Here is a 21615-nt window from a genome sequence, read left to right on the forward strand (position 1 = left end):
GGGAGCAGAAGCTGGAGCTGGTGCAATCGGGAAAGGGGAGAAAAGGGAGCTTTGGAGGGCTGGGCCGGGGGTCACGGGGCCAGGCAGGCAGAGGGGTTGCGGTGCAAGGCAATGGGGAGTTTGTAGCATTGCAAATGCATGTTGCCGGGAGAGGGGGAGCGTGTGGCTGGCAGAGGGACCGATCACCCCCTATGGTGCTGCCGTAGACAACAGGCCAAGTAGTGCCGGGAGCCCCGGTCCTGCAACTTTGTATGAGGAGTCAATTGGGCTGGGGTGGGGGACGGGTCAGAACTTTATCTGGCCGGGCCACGGAGTCTTTTCCCTGCTGCTCTGCAACGAGCACAGCTCCGGTGACTCTCCCATGCAGGCAGAGAGGAGTGACTGCTGAGAGCTAATTCAGCAGGCCAAGGCGGGGGGGAGGGGGAAGCAGGGGACTGGTTACTGCCCAGCCAGAAAGTGAGTTTGGATGGTGGGGGGGGGGGGGAATCAAGGGTGGGGGAGAGCATGAACTTCGCAGCTGGACCTGAAACGCGGAGGGGAAGGGAGAGATCTGCCGCTGCTCAGCCCCCCACAAAACGAAGCGCGATTTGGTTGCATTTACAACAATGGTGATGGCTAAACGAGCAGGCCAAGTGCTGGGAGCTGCTGGCGCAGGGATGGGGCATCGGGCCGGGGGGCATCCGCGGGGGGGCTGGGAATGAGGTCTAAGCCGGGCCGGCCGCATGCTGCGATGCAGAGCGGATACAAGGTAGCGGGCTCGGGGTTTTTTAGAAAGGCTCCGGGTTAGCGTCGTGTCTGAAGAGGGTTGCAAGTGCCTGGCGCAAGGACAGCTTGTAACTCCGAGGCTGAACCGTGCCTGGGAGTTTCCAGGCTATTCCTCCGTCGTGGTTTCTCAGCAGGCGTTTAGGTTTTGTTTGTTTGCTTGTGTTAAGGAAACAAAATGACCACAGCCACGCACAATCCAGCCATCCCAAAGGGATGGACAGGAGCAGAAGGAGGCGAGAAGGAGCCTATGGCACATCACAGGAGCAAACATGGCACAGTGGCTGTAGTGACTTTAGATACTAAATTGTAGGAAATGGGGTAGAAAGTATTTTTACAATTTTTTTTCTATATTTCCAATCCTCCATTTTACCCAAACATTTTTGTTTAAAAAAAAAAAAAGGCAAATTCCAGACTTTCAAGGTGAGTTTCTAGAACGACTTAAAACAAACAAAATCCCATCAGAAATAACCCTGTACTTTTTTTTGTTTGTTTGTTGTAAACTGTTCCCCACCCAAAAGTTCTTATTCTGGAAAGTACATTTATTTTCGGAGGGTGGCAGGCATTCATAAATATGATATGTAATTCAGTGACTGAGGTGTAATTTGATAGGGAGGGAATTTCCTAAAATAGGATTTTCATAGGAGCGGAAGGGAGTTAGGTACCTAAATCCCAATCCATCTTTTACATTCCTTCACTCTCTTTATCTGAATCATTAATCGATATAGTGTGCAGTTTTTGTCCATGCTTTCCAACTGTTTTGTCATTCAGTAGTTTACAGGGATGTCTAGTTTTCCAGTTGTTGTAATTCTTTACACAGTTTGCTTTGTGTGTGTGCTCTAGTCTATATCCTGTCTTTCTGGGGTAGGGTGGTGATAAGAAAAATAAGTTTCTTCTGAAATTCTGATTTTGTTTTTCCTTAAGGCAAGTTGAAAACTATCATGTATGTTTTGTTTGCAAGCCATATTTCTTTCTCCTAATTAATTTTTTTTTTGGTTACAGATTTTTATTTCTTGAAATAAGAAAGATTTGCAAAACTACTAGAACTTGGTTGGTTCTAGAAGGATTAAGAGTCCCTCACAGTTCCATCCTGAGTCTTTTCGGAACTGCTCCAGACACTATGGATTCTATCAAGATGTCCTGTAAGGTAGGACCTGCCATCCCTTCCTTTTTATAATGGTATATTGTTTTCAGAATTCTACTTAATGCAAAAATGCCTGAACTGTGAAAAGCATCATGGTATCTGGAGTCTTTGTTTAGAATTCTGATGGTGCTGCTTATATTTGTCACTTTCATGACAAATATTTAACCAGAAAATGGAAATCCAGGAATACAGTGCAAACAAGAGCTCACTTTCCATATCGAGATTTGATCTCTTTCTGAGGAAGAAAATCAATGGTCTAAAATTGGAAAAATACAACAACTTCTGGTGATTTTATTTTTATTGTTTAAAATACATACAGCTTCTTTTTGGGAGTGTGTGTATATGTATGCATTTTTTTTCTAAAGTGTGAATGTAAACTTTTAAAAACTATTTACTTATTTATTAATAAATTTAGTTAAGTATTTCAGGATCACTCAGCATGGCACCAGAAATGCTATATCAGTTTTGACACTATCAGCTAAGGTCTTCTGATGCAGTGTATTTGGGAGGTCGTTGTATGTTGTAAATTAGTAGTTGGGTAGTCCCTGCTGAAAATGTGCGACCCAGATATCCTTGCAATAGCTTCCTTAATATTTTTTTATAATTTTACAGAAGAAATTAGTAGAAATTATTTTCCAGAGTGTAAGTCAACTCAGAGGTCTGAAGACCTGATAACCAGGACAGAAAATCTATCTGGAGACTTCCAAATGCATTAGAATTGACGGTGTCTCCATACTGTCAACCTTACTCCAACTGTATGAAGTTATAACCTGCTAATACCAAGTCTATTGAGATTTTTTTTTTTTTTGTAAACATTTGATGGGGCTTGATGAGGTGAACACTTTTATATATAAACAGAATATTGCAGGGACACTTGAAACATTTTAGAAATAATAGAGACTGCGGGGGAATGGAGAACACCTATTGAGTCTTACTAACTTATTCTAAGGCAGCCCCCACCATTACAGTTGGTGCAGGATTGTCCTTTAAGATATTCTGTCTAATGCTGTGTTCATCATAGTTTTAATGGACTCATTAAATGGAACTTTCACCACCTCAGTCTGACTGATCACACTGTTGGGAAATGCTTCCTGATATTCAGCCTATTTTTCCCTCTTGGATTCATCCCATTAGTCCTAGGTTCCTACTTGAATCACCCTAAAATAAGGTATTTTTCCTTGTTGTGTGTACCCCTCAAATACTTGTATATGGCTGTCATATTCTCTCTGCTCTGCTGACATGGATCCTGGTCTAGTTACTTGTGCTTGTAATTCCCACAGAGTTTTGCATATGCCTGTCAGCGTGGTCTGATGTACTCAGCATTGGCTCAGGAAATCTAAAGTTCTAATCCTGAGTCTTCTGCTGAGTAACTGTTTGGTGTGGATAAGTCACTTCACCTCTCTCTGCCTTTTCTCCTTCTGTAAAATGATGAGGATAATACTGATGTGCCTGAAAAGGGGTTGTGAGGATTAGATGATGTTTGTATGGTGCTTTGAAGAAGTAAAACATTATGTAAGTAGTACTGATTATTATAATGTAAGGATTACAGCTGTTTGACCTAGCTATATGTGTTTAATAAAAACCAAAAAGGGCAACAAGTCATAAAAGGAGAAAGGGTCACAATCCTGCCTCATATTGAGCTTTTTTCTTCATTGTTGTGAAAGCCAACTTCCCCCCCCTAAATTATATAGGTCAAATGAAAGACCCTGATTTCAGTGGGATTGCACAGGGTGGAACTAACAACAAATTCTTCTGTTACAGAAAATAATTAATACATCCATTCATATGGATATTTAGACAAGTACACACTAGTAGATTGTTCACTAGCTGTCCAGCATAACAGTATAAACTAATATCCTGTGTATGTGCTTACTACAACATAAATATTATTTATTTTAGTTCTCTACTACAAGTTTTGGAAGTCGTCACTATAATTAAGCAGTGTGATTGTTTTCAGAGGTGCTGTGCTCCTGTAACTTCTGTTGATGTCGATGAGAGCTATAGGTGCATAGCACCTTTGAAAAGCAGGCCCAAGATGTGTTTAAAAATATAGCGAAAAAGACTAACCAATATTAAAATTGCCATATATTAATGGATTAACTAGGCAAGAATTTGCCATAGGTATGTAAAGCACTTTTATACCTATGTACAGATATCTTGGGATACCTTGTAAAATTAAATGTAGTCAGCCTTCTGACTTGAGTGTGGTGTAATATCATTACTTGATATTACATCTTTCTTTTTGCTTTAAATTAGTTGCTATCTGCATCTAGTGTTTTGTTTATGTTTTAAATCAGATTAACTAGCTCTGCTGTTCCACCTGGAAAACAGGAAGAAAAGTGGAGAGTAAAAATATGAGAAGATTCCGATCAGTTTAATTGCTGATACTCAGGGCCGGGTAGGCCTCAGTGAAACTAATAAACCATGTCAGCTTCATACTGCTGCTTGGAAAAGCAGTTAAAGAGCACCAGACAGGCAATCTGAGATATTCTTGGTGTCTGAAAGAGAACCAAAAAATGGAGGCTATTGAAAGGTAGAGTAATCAGGAGGTTCTGGAGTAGCTGTGAGAGGGAGAGAATGAATTTCTTCTACCTTACAGTAGTCAGAAGGGGTTGGGTGAGAAGATATGTTTGAGGCAAGTAGTTCACATTATCAGATGATTATTAGCCAGAGGATGATAGAAAGATAACTCCTCCAGAGAGATCCACGCACAGCATCTTGTTAGGACTTTCAGCACCTCCCAGCATTTTTGGAAATGGACTGGGCTTTTCACCAAGGGGATATCCATGCACCTTACAGGGGGGAAGGGGTGTCCCTGCACTCACTCATCTTTTGTGATGGTGCTGGCTAATAGGTGTCTAATAAAGATTTTGTATCCTGTAATTATTTTTTGCCCCCTCTATAAATGACAGGTTTCCTTAAACTTTTATTGGGATATCACAGACTAATGAGAAATCATTGCATACAATGCAAATGTGAGTGCAGAAGATGAGGACATCTTAAAGCACAGCTGCCAAGTCTAGTGTAGCTCTTTATGTGAAATTTCTTATAGCTTATACACACACATGCCAGCAGGAGGGAGGTTTAGCCATACAGAACTTGAGCTTCTTGTCCCTGACTCCCAAGAGTGGGAAGGTGGGAGGGAGACAGGTCATTAGTGTTGTTCTAGGGCAGGAGACCAGGAAGTGGAAATTGACTAAGAATAGTGAAACTAGCCAATCTAGTTGATTGTCTAGTCAGAGTGACCTGCAAAAAGTAAACCAACAGTGTCAATTGTGAAAAGTAACAGACTTAAAACTATTGTTGTTAATCTAAGGGGTTACTAATAAAACGGCAAAGACTTTAACATATGAATCTTTATTATCAACCACTGAAGGCTGTCAGTGTCTAGAAATTCCCAGATTTTCTGTTGGCTCAGAAGATGAGAAAAAGCAAAAGACAGTATTTGTAGAAAGTCAAATCAATAAAGAAATATGGCCTTCAGCCTGAGGTGGGGGCTATGGTTTCCTTTTGGTAAAGATAAAGAAGAAGAACTGAGATGAAATATATGCCATTCCAGTTAACAACTAGCTAATGCTTCTAAACATTTTATACTGTTTGCTAGCACATATGCAGCTCCACTATTGCTACCAAGAGTGGAAGCACTAGCGTAGAATGGATGCAGATGCATTTACTGCTGTATCATTTTACTCTGGAGAACAGGATTAGGCAACATTGTTAAAATCCCTTCCTGATGTCTCCATTAATACTTCCAACTCCATTGTCAACATCAGTGGAGCTGGACTGGCGTTAAAGAAATGATTAAAAAAAAGTTCCTAGTGTAAAAATTGAAAGCATCACTCCCATGACACTGTTAGCCTTCACCTTTCTGGTGTCCAAATGGTAAAGACTTTACATTTGATGCAGGATTACATTTCCCTCTTCATGTGCTTTTCCCCTTATTCAGACAAAAGTGAAATAACTCCTCAATTAGCAATTAAAGCAATAAAGTTACAGTATGATCTATGCCAGTTTTGCTAAGATGGTATATGTTTAGTTTTATTTAGAAATGTTATTTTATTCCTTTAAGACTTACATCTATCTTGGGGAGCTTGTACAATCCTCAGTATAAAATCAACATGTTGACCAGCATCAGTTTAAGTTTCTTAAGAAACATTCTCTTAACTCATTCCATCATCATGCTTCTTAGACCCCATCAATTTACTCAGGCTTTTGCCTGAGTCTACAGTGTTCTACACCTTCTGTGCAGTCTCACTGTGCAAAACTAATGTAAAATACTACTGTTTTGCTTTGGTAGCATTGTACAACCATTTAGCATCAATGTAAATTATGACACAAGGTGCAAGGCATTGGCACTGGTGAACTGCGCCCATTAGCCTTACACTGTGCTGTAAAAGTCAACACTCTGCCCTCCAGTTGGTCTGACAATTTCAGGGTTGAGATCCCTCCTCTGAGATTACCCTGTCAGTAGTTTGTGGAGTATGATTAGATACTACTTCCTGTATCTACCTATAACTTCCCCTGTGGGAAGATGTAGTTATTCATGTTCCACAAATGATTGCCATAATGGGAAGGGGCTTATGCCTTCCTCTGAAACATGCAGAATTGCCCACTGTTAGACAGACCTTTAGATAAGATAGACCAGTGTTTCTCAATTGGTGTTCCGCGGAACCCTGGGGTTCCGTGGGAACACTGTTAGGGTTCCGAGAGCAGCTGCTCTCTGCGCCGCCGAAAAAGGGAAGATGTCTCGGATTTTCCGGCGTAGGGTATCCAGTGTAAGTGTAATTTAAGTAAGAAATGCTGACCTTTGCTTATTTCGACATTTGAAGACTGTTAAGAGTTTGGGGGGTTCTGCAATTATTTATGGAGTTCAAAAGGGTTCCGTGGCCAAATTTAATTGAGAAACACTGAGATAGACCATTGGTCTGCTTACTATAATCAAGGACCTGTGTACTTTGTGGCACAATGGGACCATATTCTGTGGATAGAAAGAATGCTTTAATTCTGTGATGAAATATCCTATTTCTCATTTCCTTCCCCCTACAAAAAGACACATTACTATGGCTCATAGTTGATCATTTTCAATTATAAGTACTTTTATGCCACAGAGTTTCCAGGAGCAGAAGTTATCTCGTCTCAAAAGAGACATTGGAATTGAAAAAGGTACAGAAAAGGGCAACTAAAATGATTAGGGGTATGGAAAAGCTTCCATATGAGGAAAGATTAAGAAGACTGGGACTTTCAGCTTGGAAAAGAGATGACTAAGAGGGGACATGATCGAGGTCTGTAAAATCATGATTGGTGTGGAGGAAGTAAAAAAGAAAGTGTTGTTTACTCCTTCTCATAACACAACAACTATAGGGGTCACCAAAGGAAATTAATGGGCAGCAGGTTTAAAATGAACAAAAGGAAATGTTTCTTCACACAACACAGTCAATCTGTGGAACTCCTTGTCAGAGGATGTTGTGAAGGCCAAGAGTATAACAGGGTTCAAAAAAGAACTAGATAAGTTCATGGAGGACAGGTCCATCAAAGGCTATTAGCCAGGATAGGCGTTGCTGTTTGCTAGTGGCTGGGTATGGCTGACAGGATGGATCACTTGATTACCTATTCTGTTCATTCCCTCTGAAGCACCTGGCATTGGCAACTTGTCGGAAGACAGGATTCTGAGCTGGATGGACAATTGGTCTGACCCAGTATGGCCGTTCTTATGATTTTGTCGTTGAATGTTTGCTATTCTTTTGTACTTTTCCTTAGCAATATGTCCATGTTTCCACTTTTTGTAGGATTCACTTTTGATTTTTCAAGCCCTAGTAGGGTGATCAGATAGCAAGTGTGAAATCGGGACGAGGGTGATAGGCCTCTGTATAAGAAAAAGCCCCCAATAGTGGGACTGTCCCTATAAAATTGGGACATCTGGTCACCCTAAATCCTAAAGAGCTCCTGATGAAGCCATATTGGCTTCTTATTATCCTTTGCATCGGGCTAGTTTGCGGTTGTGCCTTTAATATTAATCTCCTTCTAACACTCCTGAACTCCTTAGAATTTCTTCCCATGGGACCTTACCTACCTGTTCTCTGATTGTGTTAAAGTCTGCATTTTTGAAGTCCATTGTCCTTATTCTACTGCTCTCACTCCTTCCTTTCCTTAGAATAATGAAATTATCATTTCATGATCACTTTCACCCAAATTACTTTCCACCTTCAGATTTGATAGCAATTTATCCCCATTGGTCAGATTCCTGTCTAAAATGGTTGTCCCCCTGGTTACTTCCTTCACTTTCTGGAACAAATAGTTGTCCCCAGTACATTCCAAAAACTTACTGGAAATTTTGTGTTTTGACATGTCACTTTTTTCCAGCAGAGATCTGGGTAATTAAAGTCTCCCAATACTGCCAGGTCATGTGTTTTGGATATTTCTGTTGTTTGTTCTAGAAATGCCTGATTCACCTCCTCTTCCTGATATGGTGGTCTTTAGTAGAGCCCGTACCATGACATCACCCCTATTTTTACCCCATTTCTCTTTACTCAGAGACTCTCAATTGGTCTGCCTCCTACCTCCTTCTGGACCTCAGAATAAGTATATATATTCTTGATATATAATGCAACCCCTCCTCCATTTTTACCTTGCCTGTCTTTCCTGAAGAAGCTATATCCCTCCATATCCCAGTCATGACTTATCCCATCAAGCCTCTGTGATGTCAACTAAGTCATAATTTAGCTTATGTTCTAATACTTGCAAGTCTTCCAGTTTATTCCTATACTCCTTGCATTTGTGTATAGACAGGTAAAAAATGTGGAGCAGATTCTCTCACTGATTTCCCTCTTATAATTTTCAGTGTCCTCCTCGACTAAGAATCCAGTTAAGGTTTTTTATACTGAATCTATGGTAGGGGTCATACTGGTATAACTATTTTGGTAGAAGATAATCGCACCCCTCACTGAAATAGTAATACCAGTACAAAATTTGTGTGTAGACTAGGCTTCAGAAAAAGGGTGCTTCTGATTGCTCACTAGTGACCCATCTGCTCATTTAAGAAGCATCATTGATAATTAGCACTTGTACAGTGCTTTGAACATGTCAAGCACTATATAGTCACTTGCTCCCAATTGCCCAATAAGGTAGCTAAGTATAATCAACTTACAGATGGGGACACTGAGATGCAGAGAGGTGAAGCTGCTTACTCAGGACAATGCAATGAATCAGGGATGGAGCCCAGAGTATAATTTAAGAATGTGATTATTGGTCCCAAGCTAATTTCTGTATACCCTGCTGTCTCTTGCTGAATACCCTGCTGTCTCCATCTGCTACTCAGCTAGTGGCACGGTAATTATTATACAGGGTTCACTGCAAATGAAAATATGTACTAGGATCCCTATCCTGTGACCATTTAATGCACCTGCTTAAAGTTAAGCATGTGAGTTGTCCTATTGAAGTCAGGGGCTGTAGATCCACATAACATTTATGCACATGCTTAATTTATTCAGAATCAGGGTTTAGTTGCATACTAGCAGGGTACCTTATCTGTGCAGTGCAGGGGACTGTTTTAATGGCTCATACCGTAGTGGATTTTGCAGTGCAGTTATACAACACATAGGATCTGATTCTCATTTTGTACTAAGACCCTTTAGTGCTGCTCTAGCAATGAGCATTTCATTTGCAGCAGGTGCAGAAGAAGGCTTTCCCACATAAGGCCAAAGAATCTAGCAGTGTAAATGAGAAACATATATTTTAGGGGTCTGGTTGTAAGATTCTGGGCCTTCTAACATTAGCTCATCATAAAATGTGAAAGATGTAATTGCAGGAGTTGGCCCTTAGAATCCTCAGATGAAACAGATTAATTCTGAAAGTTCTAAGTAGAGTTAAATTGGCCCCTGACTTGCCTCCTTTCCATGTCTCTTACGTGACCCCCCCAGTCCCACTTTTTAAATACTGAAAGAAGTATTCCACAAAGGGTAGATACCTGCTTCTCACCTCTGCAGACCAGCACTCTGTCCAAGGGTTGCTCCCATCTCTGATCTCAGATGCTGATATATGCCAATTCCTGACCTCATGCACAGTATGGGATCAGCAAGGCATAATGGTAGGACGCTTCAGGCACATGGATGGAATGGGGGCTCCAGCAACAGCAGAGATGGGGTAAAATTGGCTCATCACAAGAGTCATGGTCCTGTCTTCTAGCAATTTGAAGCTTTTTACACAGCCACCCCCTTCTCCCACTCTGCAGTTTGTCCGAAACACAGGAATCTAGCCATTCTCTCCCTCTCTGCCCTGCTGCAAAAAGAGGGATTATTGTATCCTGTTATGTATTTATTATCATAGTGTTTAAGGAATATCAAGTCTTTGCTTTTCCTGTTTCTACTGGAGGTCTCTTGGAAATTCAAGGAACTGAGGAGTTTTTTCTTTTCTTAATTGAAAGGGTAGAGGTACTGAATCTTTAAAAGAACCTAACTCCAACTGTTTGTCAGGCATTAGAGCTAAATAAGTGGTATCAAAACCAAACAAGCCCAGCTCCTCATTCCCTTCCCCCAAGTTTTAAACTGTGACTAAAAATAGTTTCCTCTCTGTCTCTCAGATTTCACTTCCTTTATAATTGTCATAGTACAACTGGCTTATCAGTTGTCTACCTGTTTTTTCCTGGAAGACACTCTCGGGACAGGACCTGACTATCACGTAAAAACAAGCAGGGGTTCTAAAATAAAGCTTTTCTTGCATATAATACTAAAAGAATGGGGGTGGGAGGCACAATCCAATTCCCCCCCCCACTTTTTGGGTCACATTTAAGGAGTTGAACATAAAAACCTCATTCCTTCAATGAGAGCCACATGGGCAGGACCTTGCACCTATGTGGAGCCTCATTGAAGTCATTGGGGCTCCATGTGGGTGGAAGGGTGTGCCTGTGTGGATCTGATTAAAGGAATGAGGCCCAAAGGATTAACCAGTTTCTAAACCTAAAATTTATATTTTAATATCAGACGTGCAAGATGCCTCATAGATACAGGCAGTCCCGGTCCTGAAGTGTATAGATGTTATAACGACAATGCAGACAAAAGGGGGGGGGGGGAGGAAACAATGCAGTGAAAATAGTCTGGTGATAAATGACATGTCTCTTAAATGCCATGTTTAAACTATATAACTCTCTCCAGCTGCCCCTCTACTGAGCCTTTGGTGGTTTGTTTTTAAAATAAAGTTTGGAACAAATTGATAAAATTAAACAGTAATAAGTTACAAGGATCAGATGGTATTCACCCAACTGTCTGAAGGAACTAAAATATGAAATTGCAGAACTACTAACTGTGGTATGTAACCTATCATTTAAATCAGCTTCTGTACCAGATGACTGGAGGATAGCTAATGTGAAGCCAATTTTTAAAAAAGGCTCCAGAGGTGATCTTTGCAATTACAGGCCAATAAGCCTAACTTCAGAACCAGGCAAATTAGTTAAAACTATAGTAAAAATAGAATTATCAGACACATAGATGAACACAATTTGTTGGGGGGCAAAGTCAACATGGTATTTGTAATGGGAAATCATGCCTCACCAATCTACTAGAATTTTTTGAGAGGGGGGGTCAACAAGCATGTGGACAAGAGTGATCCAGTGGAGATAGTGTACACAGATTTTCAGAAAGCCTTTGACAAGGTCTCTCACCAAAGGCTCTTAAGCAAAGTAAGCTGTCATGAGAAAAGAGGGAAGGTCCTCTCCTGGATCAGTAACTGGTTAAAAGATAGGAAACAAAACCTAGGAATATTCAGACTGGAGAGAGTAAATAGTGGTGTCTCCCAGGAGTCTGTACTAGGACCAGTACTGTTCAACATATTCATATATGATCTGGAAAAGGATGAACAGTGAAGTGGCAAAATTTGCAGATGATACAAAACTACTCAAGATAGTTTAGTCCAAAGCAGACTGCAAAGAGTTACAAAGAGATTTCACAAAACTGTGAGACTGGGCAACAAAATGGTAGATTAAATTCAGTGATGATAAATGCAAGGTAATGCACACTGGAAAACATAATCCCAACTATGCATATAAAATGATGGAGTCTAAATGAGCTGTTACCACTCAAGAAAGAGATGTTGAAATTATTGTGGATAGTGGCCTGAAAATCCACTCAATGTGCAGTGGAAATCAAAAAAGCTAACAGAATGTTGGGAATCATTAGGAAAGGGATAGATAAGACAGAAAATATCATATTGCCTTTATATAAATTGATACATTTTGAGTACATCCACATCTTGAATAGTGCATGCAGATCTGGTTGCCCCATCTCAAAAAAGATATATTAGAGTTAGAAAAGGATAACAAAAATGATGAGGGGTATGGAAATGCTTCCATATGAGGAGAGATTAATAAAACTGGGACTTTTCAGCTTGGAAGAGAGATGACTAAGGCAGGACATGATAGAGGTTTGTAAAATCATGACTGGTAAAGTAAATAAGGAAGTGGTTTTTACTCATAACACAAGAACTAGGCGTCACCAAATTAAATTTATTAGGTGGCAGGTTTAAAACAAACAAAAGGAAGTATTTCTTCACACAACACAAGCAACCTGTGGAACTCTTTGCCAGAGGATGTTGTGAAGGCCAAGACTATAACGGGGTTCAAAAAAGAACTAAAGTTCATGGAGGATAGGTACTTCAGTGGTTATTAGCCAGGATGGGCAGGGATGCATGCTCTGAAGTGTCCTTAGTCTCTGTTTGCCAGAAACTGGGAATGGACAATGGGATGGATCACTTGATGATTACCTGTTCTGTCCATTCCCTCTGAAGCATCTGGCATTGGCCACTGTGGGAAGACAGGATACTGGGCTAGATGGACCATTGGTCTGACACAGTATGGTCTTTCTTATGTTCTTAAACTTTTTAAATATTTCTAATTTTAATTTTTGTTCCCTTTTCTATTTTATTTAACCCCCATGGCTTTTAAAAATATTGTTCCAATTTTAACTATTGCCTTTCTTCTAACTTTAAGTTTAATTTTGCCTTTTGATTTTTTTAAATTTTTACCCTCATGCCCACTAATATACACACCACTCCCACAGGTGACAAAGTGTTACTGTACAAATTCCATTCTGTAGAAATCTCCTCCCTTCCCTTTAGTAGGAAACTGCTTAAATAAGTTTGAGTAATTCTCACCCCAAAAAAATCCCTAATATGCATTTCAGGACTCTTGCACTTATTTTTGCAGTACGAGGTAAGAAGGGTTTTGTTGCAGTAACTCCATTTTTGCCTGCTATGAAATTTTTAAGGTAACAGCATAGTTTTGTTTCCTAGAGTGCATGTTTACATTACTTTCAATCAAGATAAAAACTTATCAAAATATAGCTACTAAGTGATGTGATTAAGGTTCATCTGATGGGTATTTGAATCAGTATCTGTGCAGCACACCTGTCTTTGCTTGGAATTGCTTAACTCACTCAGGGGAAAAAAATCTATCCCTTTTATACCAATAGAAAACACAGTATTGTCCTAAGACACCTGAGCAACATTTATAAAATGCACTATTTTGAGCTTCTGTATTACTATGGGAATCAATTGTTACACATGGCAAGTCTTCTCTGATGTAGTGTTTTTTTTTTTTTTTTTTTTTTTTTTTATGACCCACTGTCCTACAATGCTTAATGGTTTAGTCAGGGCACATGCTGCCATAACTGTATCAAATTATTAGTACATGTTATTACATGCTGATGTACCAGCATAGCAGTATGATGTTGTGGTGCCTGGAGTTCATCCCTGCAGGCAGGTGGTCACACTAGTAGATGTTCTTTAGGATGTTTTGAAAACCTTAAGGTTGCTAACGGGTTCACCCGATGCTGAACTTTGTTGGAAACTGCAAATTCAGTTTCTTTTCCAAGCAGTGTCTCAGAGCTTTGTATTTGTGGTAGTACCATATTGGCCTTGCCATAGTCCTCCTCTGCAGGAAGAATTCCTTGTGGGGATGGATTTTAAGTCTTTAAAAATCTCAGTCTTGTTGCTGCTTGATTTTGGTGAGTGCTAGATGGAGTCGTTATAGAGTCCCTGGGACTGTGCGTATGGCTGCAGGACATATAGCTGGCTGGGATACCCTGTGCCTGTTCTGAGCCTGCATAGAACTCTCTTCTTGTTGAGAGCGCCTGGTTATGAGAGGACTACACTTCCCAGCATGCTCCGCGTCACCTGCAGCCCTCCCCCTCCCTGCGCGGCCATGCGGCGCATGCGGAGTAAAAAAAAACTGTTCGAGGCGCGCCCCTTAGCGGCCCGCGGGTGCTTTACAGGGGCGCAGCTGCTGCCTGCTGCAGCGTAAGTGGCGCCTGACTGCACCAGCAGGACAATAGGCAGCCGCCGGGGTCTGCGGGCCCCAGCTAGGCCGGACGTGCACGGCTCCGCGGGGCGTGCGCGGCGAGAGGGGCCCAGCAGGGCTCGGGCCCCTCAGTGTGACCCACAAACACTCCTCGCTGTACGGGATCCGGTACCGGCTGGCCCGGATACCGCCCGCTGCACTGGCCGGGCTCGGGTTCCGCCCCATGGGGCGGGCTGACGCACGCTCCCCGGCCGGGCCGGCGCCGCAGTGGCGCGCGTGCGCGCGCGCTAGCTCGGTCGGGAGCGCGCGCTGCCGGCCCCGCGCACTCCGGCCGCCGGCTCTGCAGGGCCCCCTGGCTGCGGGCGGGCGGGCGGCGCGGCCGCAGTGCGCTCGGCGGCCGGCGGGGGCGCTGCGCCTCCCCTCCCTTCCCTTCCCCCCCCCCGCCCGGTGCATTCTCCGATTAAAGGGAGGGGGAGGGCAGAGAAGGAGCCTGGCCGCCATTTTCCGAGCAGCGCCGCCGCCGCTCTCACCCGGAGCGGGGGGGAAAAGCACCGCAGCGCCCGTTCCGCCGCCTTCGCCGCGCCCCGGGCGGGGAGAGAGAGACGGAGCGCCCGACACAGCGCCCGCCTACAGGAGAGGACCCGCCGCCGGCGGCTCCAGGTTGCTCCCCGAGCCGGGGGTGGGGGGACCAGCTTCTCCCCCCGCCCCAGCCCGGGCTGCAGCCGCCGCCGCTGCTCTGCACCCGGGAAGGGAGAAAGAGAAGAGCCCAGCTCCCCGCCGCCGGGGAAGCCGGGGCGGGCCCGAGCGGGGGGGGAGCCGGGGCTGTGGCCGGGGCTGTGGCCGGGGCTGGCGGCGCCTGTGCCGGCTGCGGCTCCCCTTCTCCCCTCGGTCGGCGCTTGTTTGCAAACTGCGCCCATTTTGTGCGGGGCTGAATCCGCCCGGACTGTGCGCTCGGCTCCATCACGTGGTAGGTGCCGCTGCCGCCCCGCTCCCGCTCCGCTCCCCTCCGCCCGCTGCCCTTTCTCCTTCCCTCCCTCCCTCCCGCTGCCCCTTTGTTACTGCAACTACCGCCGGCCCGGCGCAGCCAGGCAACTTTAAATGGCTCCTTCGCCCTCTGCGGAGCTCCCGCCGCGTGCCGGGGCGGGGAAGAAAGGGGGGCTCGCGCTCAGCCTCCCCATCCGCGAGCGCGGCTGCCTCCCTGCCCGGCGCCGCCGCCGCCTCTGCCTCGGATGTGGGCTTCCAGTCCCGGCGTGAGCCCGAACTTTTCTGCCCGGCTGCAGCCCCCCTCTCCCCCCGCGCCCCTCCCTGTGCCAGGCGCGGTCGGGCTCGGGGCTCTTTGTGGTGTGTTTGGGGTAAAGTACTTGCGGGCGGGGGGTGCGGGGGGGGTGTCACACTGTAGCGGATCTCTCAGCCGGGGGGAGGGGGAGCGTGTGGGGGAGGCAGGGGTGGGGGAGAGCAGGGGCCTGACTTTGTTTTCGCTGCCGGGCTCGGTGCCTTCCTGGTGGGAAGTGGCTGTATTTTGGTCTGCTCCCGCTGAGCTCCGCTCTGCATCTTAAATCTCCCTCTAGTCTGGAGCTCTCTGTCCTTGTGCTAATGTCTGTGTATTTCCACTCCCTCCCCTAGTGCGTGCGGCTAGCAAAGTACTGCGGCTCCATTGCGTGGAGGCGGCGGCGGCGGCGGGGAGTAGGTTGGTTTGATGGCGCCACTTTAAATTGAAATCGGGTAGAAGGGCTGGAGCCTTTTGTGGCTCGCGTCTAAACTCGAGCGAGCGCCTTTGGAACGTTTCGAGCCCGGCCATTCGAATGCGGGGGGAGCCGAAAGTTCCAAAATAGCCCTGCATTGCCCCCCCCGTTCCATTCACACTCCCTGCCCGTGTGTGTGGCCGTCTCTCTGTCACGTGGCTGGCAGTCATTGTGGTGTTGTTGCCGCTTGTATGGTGTGTAGTGGCTATATGCTAGCCTTAATCTGAAGTCGGCCCCCTCAAAAACAAAGAAGCCAACACAAAACTATCCCTTTGAAAGGAAACAAACATGATGAGGGTGTTAAAAATAAAAAGGAACACCCCCCAAAAAAAACCCCCAAGGAGTTTTAAAGTAAACAGAAGAAAGTTGCATAATCTCCACCTTGCATAATTTTGTATGAGGAGCTTGCCCCTTCACACTGACATTGGGCCCAAGTGCAAAATTAAGTATGAAAAGTAGCATGTAGTGAGGCACGTGTGTAAATGTCTGTTACCTTCTCATGGTTTTAAATGCAGTAATTCATTTATTTGGAGGGTGTGTGTGTGTGTGTATACAGGTCTTCCCTTCCATCCATTTGGGGCTACAATAGTCTTTTTCTGACATGGGTTGATCCATTAAACCAGTTGAATTTTTGTTGTGTTGTATGTGAGTATGGTTATTTCCAATAATTTTGGATTGGAGAAAATGTTTTCATTTGCTTCTCTAAACAGAAGCATATAAATTGTATTCACATTTTTTAAAGACCATTCTGTTCTTGCAAGTCTGTTATGATAAGGGGTTTAGAGCATTTTTCGTGCTGGATTACAGGAATTTGCCTACAATTAGACTTGCTCAGGCTCTTTTAAAGGAGTATTTTCTTTAACAAATTTGCCTATTGGTGTTCCCCCCCCCCCCCCAAAAAAAAACAAAAAAAACAAACAAACAAAAAAAACAAAAACAAAAATAAAACAAAAAAACCCCCAAAAACCTTTTCTGTAAATTGGAGCATAGACTTTCCTGCTAATGAAATCTATGTACATTTAAAATTTGGCCAATGAGGTTTATATAGGATCTTATATACACCACAACTGAGAGTAGTAAACAGAATTGTAATTTTCCATAAAACTCGCCATTGTACGTGAGGAATTGCTGTGTTAGTTCATTTGGATTTTTTGTCTGACCACTATATTTTGAATAGTTTAGGCCATTTTCTTGCTAGCAGTTACATCATGTCATGTGATGTGTGATGTGTATTTCTAAAAATAAGACAAGGTAAAAAGCCCATCCTCAGGGAAGTTAAAATGTGTTGTGAAATTGGGAAAGTTACTTTAGTCATAACACTCTCTTTGATACAATAAACTAATTTTTCCTTTTGGACAATCCAGTTGGTGTCTTAGTATAATTTAAACACACGTACTTAAACTGTAATTCGTTAAATTTAGATTGTGAAGGGGCTCTGGTTTTTTTTCTAAATAAGATTACTTTTTTAAATTGTAAAAAAAACAAACAAAAAAAAACCCCAACAGTTTTCAGAGGGGAATGTATAATACCATGCGAGTTACTCATTGTGTGTATTCTCCCCTTAAACCCTCCCATACAATATGGGAAAGATATTATGGGTAGTGATGGTGTTTTATAGATTTTAGTCACAAACTTATTAACTTAAATATAAAATCATGTTGATCTTTTTATTTATTTAAAACATGAGAATAGTTGCCTGACTTGATAGTAGGACCTCTTAAGGTAAGCTACTGGCAAAGCCTAATTTGGGGGAGGGGCTGAGAAACCTCTTTTTCCCTTAACCATACCATCTCAGTGGGATCACTGTAAATCCATATTAGGCCCTGTCTACACTGCAAATATAGCCATACTCCGGACTTAATTACAACATAGTTAAAGGTGACCTGGAAAAGGGGGAAGGATGAAAGGCTTATTGTCCTCTTATGCTTCTTTTATTACGTATAAAGAAGGCCAAAAAGGTGATAGGTAGCTGGGTTTTTGTTTTCTCTTTCTGTAGCATTTTTTTTTTTTTTTTTTTTTTTTAAACACTAAATGCAAGAAAAGTCCACCCTGGAAGATTGAGGACTGGAGAATATTGCAAAAATCAAGAGTAAAAGCCGAACAGTTTTTGTAAAGGAGAAGTGACTTTAATCACAGTTTTAAAATTGGTTTTGTTAACATATATAATTCCAACACCCAATGAACACTTTGGAGAAAGCATGTCACTGGGGTTTCAACACCTTACCTTTTTAGTTAAGAGAGCTGACATTACATATGCTTTGTGTTCCCCAAGTAGTTCACCAGTGAAGCCAGGGAAAATCAGATTTGATGTTCTAATAAGGTAAATAAGGAATAAAAATATATTCAGGCATTCTTTATTCATGCATCCTAAAGGGGGGGTGGATGATAGAAGATTATACTTCATTCATTTTTTTCTTCTATTAGAAAATTCTAAAACTCTTCTGAAAACTAACTTATTTTTGAAGGTTTTTAAATTTAAGCATTTTGCTTATCATAAACTTCAGTGCTATCTTACCTCCCACACATTTTAAAAAAAAATCAAACCCTGTGTGGCTATGCGATTGGGACAAGCTGTTGCATCAGATGGACCCTAGATGACAAGCTGTCATTAGGTTAACTTTTTCTGGGTATCGGGTAATATGCTGGCTCAACCAAATAATACAACTTTTCTGTGTATGGTCCTTTATGTTGTGTTTGTAGTCTTGTTCAAAAGAGCCTCTCAACATTTGGACAATCAGAATGGCAGGTGATCTGTGAAGTACAATTTCCTTTGATGTATTTTATGAGTGGGGAAATTGTATTTATAACATCTTGGAATATACTGTATGTATCTGAAACGAATGTCCAAAAGCTTCTTAGAATTCTACTTCCCAAAATTAAAATCCTCTCAAGGCTCCTAAACTATTGTTTAGCTGAATGCTTAAAGACGTAACTTTTGAACTGCTTTGTTTTACAATTAGGAAAAAGGATTCCTGTCTCTCCTTGGCTGGACAGGGAGTTGCCACGCATCAGAGTCCTGGTTATAGTCATTTAGTCTATTATGCCATGAGTATATTCTCTTCAGAGTACACTCAAACGGGGTCTTCAGGGTAGGGGGGCAATGCAAATAGCTTACTGCAAAACTGTTTAGACTCCAAGAAGAGATGGGAAATATAACTTCTCCTTACTTGTTTCTCTGCAAACCATATTTTTGCCAAACTGTAATTTAAGTTAAAGAATGAAAACAGAAAATGAAATAGCAGTGCTTGTGGTCAAGGAGATCTAATTCTCAAGAGTGGAACTTGGGCACTGCTGTATGTGAATCAGAGATGAAAACATTTTTCTTTCTTTACATCAACAAGAAAAAACAGATTGGAGAAAGAATAGATGAAACAAATCTAAAGAGAGGAAAGGGTACTGATTACAGGTCTGTTCAGACCTGTTTGACCATATCTTTGTCAGCTCCTCCGCTGAGACATGTTGCTGCTGAATTACTTTTCTCTCACCACTGGCTCTGCGAAGCATTGAGGGTGAAAAGTGTTTTGTTTAAAATAGCTTTATTGAAATCTATTTCTTTACTGAAAGTTATTGGTGATTTTAGCTTTATGAAGTCTCTACTAAGTTATACCAAACTTCATTGAGTCCCATTCATGATCTTTATACTCTCTTACTGAGGCCTGCAGTGACTTAGTGCAGCAGTGAATATGATTGGAAAAGTTATGATCAACTTCCTTTATTTCTGGGCTTCAGAAATGAAAAGTGATGAACCAATTCCTACATGGTAACTATGGACTTTATCAAGTCATTCACACACTTTGTTTCTCTTATTAGAAGAAAGTGTTCAGCACTTCTGGTTGTTGTATGCTGTGATTGTGATCCCCTGTGAATTGTCCTCTTCATCATGAGATCCTGAGCAGTTCTTAAAGTGGAGATCTATTGGCTGTCTGGCAACAGTTTGCTAAATATAAGCTTTTGGATCATGGTCAGAATAATGGTGTATTGGATTACTGATTCAATACAGAATAAGACACTTCAATGTCTTGAGAGGCAGTATAGTGTAGTGGATTGAGCATGGGACTAGGAGCTCCTGTGTTCTGCCTCTGCCACTAATTTTGCCATGTGACACAGGGTGTGACTTAAACTGTTTTCTGACTGGTAAAATGGTGAAAATATGGAACTCCCACCCATGGGTGTCAAGGTTTAATTTGTTAATGCTTGTACAGTGTTTTAAAATGTAAAGTGTTATATGGCAGTGAAACATTCTGGCAAAATATTGAAAGTTAATGCTAATATTTTGTCCCTAATACTTTTTCAAAAGAGCATGAGTTAAAGGAGGTGTTACTTTAACTGCAGCGATAGAATGTGTACAACAAATCTGAATATATTTTCTTATTGCCTAAATCCTGAGTTCAAGGTTATATTTCCTTGGCAAATTACCCAGTAGATACCTAAAATAACCGGAAAGCGCTCTGCATTGAAGGTTTGTGATGGTGTCTGCTGTGGTAGGGGGAACACCTATCTTTCCATTTGTTTTGTAAGTACAGGAAGAATTGAGTTTTCAGATATTTTGTTTAGACTTAAAATGTTCATAAAAATGCTTTATTATGGCTTACATTTCACATTTTGTTTTTCCTTTTGACCCTTAACTGCGGCTCTGCTCTGAAGAATGATTCTCCCAATCCTTTATCCTTTTTATAAATGTTGGGGGTTCCATGTCAAAGACATTATATCAAATTACGTCACTTTGCAAGTAAAAAATCAATTCTTGTACATAACTAGCAGACCTGCAAGCTTGCTCTAGGAAGCGATAATCAAGCTGGCTTTTTCCTTTTTGTACGTCTTTGTCAATGAATAAACTTTGCGTAGACCAAATTATGCCATCAGTGACTCCTGTGCCTTAGCATAATTAAGAGGGAGTTACATGGGTATGACAGATGTCATTTGAAGACTGGAGCTGCACAGGTGCCATTAAGAACATAATCTGGTCTTTAAGATCATTATTACTAGGGATGCTTGAGAAGGAAAGAAGCTAGGTTGATTTTTCAGGTTTCAGAGTTCATTGCAGGCTTGAATTTGTGTGTGTGTGTGTGTGTGTGTGTGTGTGTGTGTGTGTGTAAACTGAGTGCACACTGTCTTGAATCATTGAGGCAATAAATATGGAGCTCCACAATGCCATTATTAGTCACTCTAGAACAGAACCACTCTTTAATATTAAAATCTTCTTATAGCCTTACAAGAAACTCAATCTCAACAGTGATTAGAAGACCATGGTCTTCTAAATGTAGATAAGGGATGTTTGTGTGCATATTAAAAGTGTCTGGGTTATGTGTGTGGATAGGTATCTATCTCCTCCGATCTTGACTTTTGTAAATTAATCTTTGGGAGATCTGAGACTTTTAAAAACCGTATTATTTCATTATGGGCAAATTGCTTCTTCCCATGCTGTGTGATGGTTCAACTAGTCTGTCATCCTGTTTTGTTTTGTTTTTTTGGTCACGTTATTTTCTTAATTAAAGCTTTTTGAGCGTTACACTTGCAGGAAATACGCTTCTAAATTGGTAATAGTCTTCCTTCCTCCCTTTTAAAAAAAGAAATCTGCCCCCTCCCCCCCTTTCCAAAAAAAGCGTAGAGCATATCTAGGGTTCTGGACTGAGGGCTTGTTTTAGAACATTTAGGAAAAAGTCTTGGCACACAAGTTTTAAAGG

The 21615-nt window shown here is 42.2% G+C and overlaps 1 protein-coding gene across 4 annotated transcripts in view; it reads left to right on the forward strand.

The window, feature by feature from the left end:
• The first annotated feature begins 523 nt into the window (after positions 1-523).
• KANSL1 (KAT8 regulatory NSL complex subunit 1) overlaps positions 524-21615 on the forward strand; it is a 151720-nt gene continuing 130628 nt past the window's right edge. Inside the window, exons 1-2 of one of the 4 annotated variants that reach the window (XM_067541038.1) lie at positions 524-1185; positions 1765-1909. The gene's annotated coding sequence lies outside the window, so the exon portion shown is untranslated. Of the gene's footprint in view, positions 1186-1764; positions 1910-15012; positions 15157-21615 lie in introns of those variants that run through there. The other 3 variants (XM_067541036.1, XM_067541034.1, XM_067541035.1) reach the window with 3 other exon arrangements.

This window comes from Emydura macquarii, unplaced genomic scaffold (genome assembly GCF_026122565.2).
Source record: "Emydura macquarii macquarii isolate MOO-44397 ecotype Brisbane River unplaced genomic scaffold, CSIRO-AGI_Emac_v2 contig_629, whole genome shotgun sequence".
Lineage (NCBI taxonomy): Eukaryota > Metazoa > Chordata > Testudines > Chelidae > Emydura > Emydura macquarii.